We start from the raw sequence: 7,374 nt of genomic DNA on the forward strand, positions 1-7,374 counted from the left end.
ACCATGGAACAAGACCTCTCTCGCCCAAACACACCTTGCCACCATTCCGACTGTCACTCACCTACAAACATTTCCTAGTGGACCGTCGCTCGCCTGAAGCAAGCTCTCAATCAGCGCAACATTCCTTTCCACCGTTCTGACAGTAAGGCAAAAGTCTTCAAACTTTTCAGACTCCAAACAAAACAAAACTCTTCCTCCACAAACATCTCGAGCACTTCCGGGTTCCCAGCATCCGCTGCAACGCTGGTGACGTCATGCCACATCCCACCAGGGCCACGCCCTCGACATCAGCCCTCTCTGAGGGCCAGGTTGTATCAAACCCTACAAAAGTTCTCCCTGTTCCAGAGCCTCCTCATCCCCAACCTTCACTCACAACCTGAGCACATGCATCCCTCATCCCAGCATCCTTTCTTCTTCCCTTCCAATCCCTTCTTCAGTTGCCACTTCAGCGGTGGCTGCCACCACCACACTAGCCTTCTCAGCAGCACCGACCGCACCCACTACACTGAAAAAAAGGGGAAAAGGGGGATGTTCAATTTACAAATATGTAGTTTGTATATATGACACAATTCATTTATGTTCCTTTTCTAAACATATGTCAGTCTTGTAGGACTCTTGTAATCTAGAGGGATGTAAAATCAACAGGTCTCAGTCATGTTAACAAAGAAAGAATTAGTTATGTTTTGTCTGGAAACTCCACCTCCTGGGATCAAGCATGCTCCATGGGAGGGAAAACTTTACCAGTGAAGCAGTTAGCTGTTTTCGGTGTTGGACGAAGCTTCTTGAATTTGGACAGCTCTCAACAAGGTATGGATATATGAAACCTTGTAAAATGTCGGTCAGAATTAGAGGTAGTCACTTTGTGCATTGTTTTTAATGAGCCAAGGTTTTTATATGCCAGTAATATCGAGCAACATGAATAAGTCAATGTCAATGCTAAGGTTAGCTAACGCACTGGCGTTAGCTTAGCGAAAGCCCGCGAATATCATTTTGTGTAAGGTAATATTTGTCGAATTGTATGCACAGCATGTGTTTTTATTGCGTGAAAATGTACAGCACATAACGCTAAGTCTGCTAGTCTCCGCTCTCCAGAGAGTTATTGATGACAATGAAGTTAACAGTTAGCGGTTAGCTTAATTCAGTGGGGGGGGGCGCATGTCCACTGCCACACAAGGTGGAAACGTCGTCTATCTAATTGCATCATTCTTGAAATCTACATTAAATATCTAAGTATAAGCTTAAATCAAGCACATACTAATGCTTAATTAGGTCATGTTAAGTTACTACCCTAGTCATGACAAAAGTAGCAGCTTTTTACAGCGGAGGTGCCCAGCTCGGCTGAAGTCTATTCACGTTAACAAAAGAAAAGATGCCACCATGAAATATACTGTCAGCCTAGGAGGAAATAAAAGTGGTGCTGTATTGCACAGCAAAAGCCATACATTTTATGAACGAGACCACTGTTTAGACTGCTCTGATAACTGAATTGATAATGAGATAATGAGATTCAGGATCTGTCTGATTCAGCAGACTGACAGTGATTGATGATCACATAATACGTTTGCTCTGTTTTTATAGATTTAGAGAATGAGGGGCATACTGGTCATTCAGTTAGCTAAATTGATAGATAGCTACATAGTGGTGGTTAGTATTATTCATGTGCCTTAACCTTATTAATTAATTTTATTTAATTCTTGACAAAATTTTCTGTGTTCAAATTACCACTTGTATGTGCTGTCTGAGATTTACATGAGCAGGCAAAATGTTTGCTGTAAAGCATCATCAAAGCAGTTGGTAAAATGAAATAAAATGCATCTAAAATTAAGTTTAATTTTGTGAAGGCAAAATATTGTGTGTGAGACATTTATCAATTTCTAAAATATTCATCTAAACATTTTGCATACAGTGTGCTAAAATTGCAAGAATAGACATATTTTCAAATGTACTGGGTCCACATTCCTAGCTAAAACTAATACAGTCTAATACACCAGTCCTGCAATGAATCCTACCATTGTGAAACTTATAGTGTTCAGTGTTTTTAGAAACAGTTTTAAAGAGGTGTGTCTGCTATTTAGTGTAGCCTGGCTGTTCTAAATGGGGTGTACTTAATATAAGAATTTTTTCTCAAAAAACAATTCAACTGCACCACAAACTACAGCCTCGAAAATGACTTGTTGAATCAACACCTTAAAAACTTTTTCAACAAACACTGAACATTATAACCTTCGTGAAGGTAGGATTTATTGCAGGACTGTTGTATTTTACTGCATTAGTTTTAGCTAGGTGCACATAATAAACTGGCAAGTGAGTTTATGCATTTTGAGTGACAGTACAGAGTAACTGAGGCAGTGTTAGATCTATTCTGTGAGAAAAGTTCTGTTGGATGTGTGTTGGGTTGGCTTGCCTGTAATTTGTCTCCCTCTCTCCTCCCCAGTGAATGTGGCAGTGTAAGGGGTGTTCAGTAGTCGTTGCAAGTAGGTCAGAACTACTTAACCATTACAAACTCAAACATCCACATTTTGGACGCACGATCCACTATCAATGTACATATTCGAAATGTCCATGCACATTTAAGACATGGAATGCTTTAATCGTACATCAAAGTAGAGTTCATCCCACACAAATTAGTCAGATTCAAAAGCAGTTATCTACTTTTAGCTGTCACTTATGTGCATGCAAGAATTTACCTAATGAAAGGGAGTACTTTGTTCATATCAACACACATCTGAGGAAAAATGAAAATGTCTGTTGCATGTTTGTTGGCTGTAGTTTTCAAACCAATATTTATGGAACCTTTAAGTCTCATAAGGACCGCAGACACACACCTCACACCCTAATTGATTTTATACCAGGTATTGTGAAAACGACTACATTAGCATCGCCATCATTACATGATTCATTTTCTGATTGCCAGGAGGAGGTGTGTGTGGAAGAGGAAGTTTCTGATACATCAATAGATTGGAAAGGTCAACACAAGGCACTCCCAGGTGTACTTGAGCAGCAGCTTGCAGCAGCCTTGTTAAAGTTGGAGTATTTAGTGCATGTGCCAGGTACAGCTATTGATGAATTCTTACAAGAACTTTACTTGATAAGCTCTGCATCTGTTCCATTATCTAGACGTGTTGTAAGTGATATCCTTGAGCGGCACAACCTCCAAGTTGATGACTCTGTAGTTACAGAAATCACCACAGCAGTTTGCTCAGCTAACCCAGTTCAAAGAGCAATTGAAAAAGGTGGCCCTCTTAGTACTTCATATCAACATAAACAGTATTACAAGGAAAAATTCAGTGTTGTGGAACCAATTACCTACATACTTGATCATAAAAAGAAACACATCTTTCAGTATGTCCCACTGTTAAAATCCTTGCAGCAAATATTAAATTGCAGAGTCATTCTTGATAAGATTATTGAAAATCATAGAGGACAGCAGGACATTGAACTTGACCCTTCTTATGAATTCAGGTCCCCTGAAGATGGTTTGCATTTTAAAGAAAACAGCTTTTTGAATGCAAAGGAATTACGAATATCACTACGTCTGTACGTGGATGATTTTGAGACCTGCAATCCCTTAGGCACCTCTCGTAAGAAACACAAGCTTTGTGGTGTTTACTGGGTACTAGGTAACCTGCCACCTGACTCACACTCATCTTTATCATCTATTTAACTTGCAGTACTTTGCAAAAGTGTTGATGTAAAAATATATGGTTATGACAAAGTGTTGGAACCTCTTCTGCAAGATCTTAAAACTCTGGAGGATCATGGTGTGTATGTCCCTTTATTAGGTACATCTCTTAAAGGTACAGTGCATAGTGTTGTGGCTGATAACTTGGGAGCGCACAGTATTGCAGGCTTCACTGAAAGTTTTTCAGGTGATTTCTTTTGCCGGTTTTGCACAGCAAGAAGTTGTGATATTAAATCTGACTGTGTTGCATTTGGTGTTTTCAGCCAGAGAACTAAAGAAGTACATGCGGAAGTGGTTTTCCTCCTGACATTGCTCATGATGCATTTGAGGGTATTGTGCCGGTCGAGCTGGCTTACTGCTTGGCATCAATGATATCAAAGAAGTTATTTACATTAGATGACCTGAATAAAGCCATATTGGCTTTCCCCTATAAATGGTCGGACAAAACAAATAAGCCACACGTTGTACCACAAAGTTTATTGGGTCGGAAAACTATTGGAGGCAATGCCCATGAAAATTGGAGTTTACTGAGGTTTCTCCCACTTTTGATTGGATCTCTGGTGCCAGAAAAAGAGCCAGCATGGTTAGTGTTAATGGATTTAAAAGATATTGTTGAGTTGATTGTTGCTCCTGTGCATACTGATGAATCCATCTCATACCTTGAAAGCAAAATAGTTGAGCACAGACAGAGGTACCAGGAGCTGTTCCCTGGTGTCAGACTTGTACCCAAGCACCACTATCTTGAGCACTATCCTCAGATGATAAGGTGTTTTGGCCCGCTTGTCGCACTCTGGACGATGCGATTTGAAGCCAAACATAGCTTCTTTAAGCAGATTGTGAAGCACACAAGTTGCTATAAGAATGTACCTCTGACTTTGGCTTCAAAACATCAGTTGATGATCGCATTCTACATAAACTCACCATCCTATGGTAAATCTAGCCTCCATCTACCGAATGTGTTCACAGTTCCAGTTGATGTACTGAAAGAGATAGTGGCTCAGGCTATTAAGTCAAAATACCCCAACACATCTGAAGTACATCTTGCCAAGAGTGCATCAACTAGTGGCATAGCCTACAGCAAAGGTATGATAGTTGCCTATGGATCAGTAAGTGGATTACCAGAGTTTGCTGAGATCTTGCAGATGTGTGTTATAAATGAGGAGTTGTTCCTCATTGTGGAAGTGCTGTGTGGGTGGTACAGTGAACACTACAGAGCCTTTGAACTAAGCTTGTCACCATCAAGAAAAACAAAGCTTGTGGCACTCAGTGAACTAAATGACAACTGTCCATTGGCCGATTACTTGGTTGGATCAAGTCGTATGGTGACCTTAAAAAGGCATATCTGCATAAAAGGTTGGTTAATCATCTGAGTGGTAATTAACACACTATGCAGGATTTGCCAGCTGCTGTATATAAACAAACCATTCAAAGGTGCATTAAGTTTTTCCGGCGAAAAACAGTTGATTGTTCAGCAATCAACTGTCAACTGTCTTTCCCACCTGGGAGTGAGACTCAACAATCAGCTGTCTTTCTCCAGAATCGTTAACACCCAGAGCCATCCCGAATACAGCAAAATAAGAAGAAAAATACAGGCAGAGGGCAGGGTCTCTCCAGTTTTTTTTAATAGGAAAATCCTGTATAGTACACCTTTTTAAAGGTAGAATGGATAGGATCTTCTTAGAAAAAACAAAATAAAAACAATGTATAGAGTCCCTTTCAGTCATCACTTAAGACCCACTAGAAGTGTGTGGCAGCATCTCTGCAGAGACCCCACCTTCTGCCTGTATTTTTTTCTTATTTTGCTGCACTCGGGACAATTCTGGGTGTCAGTCTTTGGGTAGTGATGTGTAGCCCCAGCCAATAACAACATGCAGGGTGTGAGCATGGGAATGTATAAAACACAACAACTAAGGGTGCTCCAATCAGGATTTTGGGGCAGATACCAATCAACGATCACAGGGTCAATTTTAAGCCATTCATTGTGTAACATAAATTTAACTATTCTTAACAACATTGTATATTTAGTATAAAACAACTTAAATTATCACAGAGGCACTTGTATAATGTACAAGAACATGGTTGAGTTTGATGATAACAATTCTTTTTAAATAAAATTTTTCAAATCTGCCTATGTTGAAATTAATTTTAACATAAGAAAAAATGTCTTAACATAAAACAATAAGCAACAACCTTTTAAACTTAAATTTTTTTCATCCTCTTCACAGACTAAGACAGAAGGATGGATCCCCCTACCATTCTCAAAGTCATCCTGGGCGACAACAGCAGCCAAATATTGACTTTCAAAAATGGACTTCCTGGATCAGTCAATGAGCTTGTTACCGAGGTACAAAGACAATGTGGCCTTGACTGTAACTTCAGACTTCAGTTTATGGATGCATTATTTGGAAATGAATTTATGAATCTCACTTCAATGGACGAAATACAGAATAGAAGCACAATCAGAGTAATTCCCATAAGAGAAGCCTCAGCTCCCCAGTGTTCCACCTCTGCTGCTGCTCTAGGCCGTCATGTTTCTGAAGAATCCATGTCCCTGTCTAGTGGGTGTGTTGACACCGACATATTCTCTTCACCAGAATCATCAGAGTCCTCCAGCTCCAGGTCATCTTGGCCCAGCATCTTCCATGTTCCTCTGTTTTGCCATGATGCAGAGCTGAAACTTGAGCGGGGCAATACAGCATACAGGGGAAAGGGGACATTACTTACTCCAGATCCTAAACTGAAGTCAAACATTCTTGAGGGACTGGTGCAAGAAATAGTCCGGTACAAAGTTTATGTCACTGATAAACAGTTTAACATGATCGGAGAGGCCCTCATCTCTAAGCATCCCTGCCTGACTGAGAAGGGCTCCCTGACTGGATATGCAGGGTGGAAAGCTAGCTTAAAGAATAAACTGGCAATTTATCGCACTCACTTGAGAAAACTGGGATATCCTGAGGTGATGGTAAACTCTCTCAAGCACAAACCAGAGGGCAAATCAAGTGCTGCTTTTGGCATCAAAAAACCAAGGCGGTCTGAAGTGAACTATTGCCCTCCCTACCCTACTGGAGAATCTGATGCGAGCCTTGAGAGTGTGAGAGTGGAACTTTTTTCAGATGTTGAAAAGAGGAATAACAAGGAAATGGTGAAGATGAAAATGGAAAAGACATTTGCCTATAGGAGATATGAAGTGGTTCGTGACACACCCATGATTCAAGACTTTCAGGCAAGATGGCCTGCGCTCTTCGAAACAAGTGAGGTATGTGGTTTTAAATTTGCTCTGAGTTTAATTTTGGTTTGGGGTTTCAATCAGTATACATATACACTGACTAAAAATCAACTTATAGCAGCAAAACAATATATTGAGTGGGGTAAATGATTTTGTAAACAAATACAATTATAAGATCAGAAGCTGTATAAATCTTTCAATTTAACTTCAGCTCACTAGTCTTTGTGGTTACTTAGTATTAAATGTTTTAAATCCATGCCTTTCCAAATAACTTAAGTATTTTTATGTCTGTGATTATTCTTGTTTTCAGATAAATACAGAATTTAAACGCATTACCACCATACCCCTACAATCCAGATTTCTCTCACAGCTAGATGTGCTATCAGACAAACTTCTGAAGCTATTTGAAAAGAGAGGAGGACAGATTGGCAAGAAACTACAGAGCATTATGGCACACACGACAGAA

The sequence above is a fragment of the Pempheris klunzingeri genome, chromosome 2, assembly GCF_042242105.1.
Source record: "Pempheris klunzingeri isolate RE-2024b chromosome 2, fPemKlu1.hap1, whole genome shotgun sequence".
Classification (NCBI taxonomy): Eukaryota; Metazoa; Chordata; class Actinopteri; order Acropomatiformes; family Pempheridae; genus Pempheris; species Pempheris klunzingeri.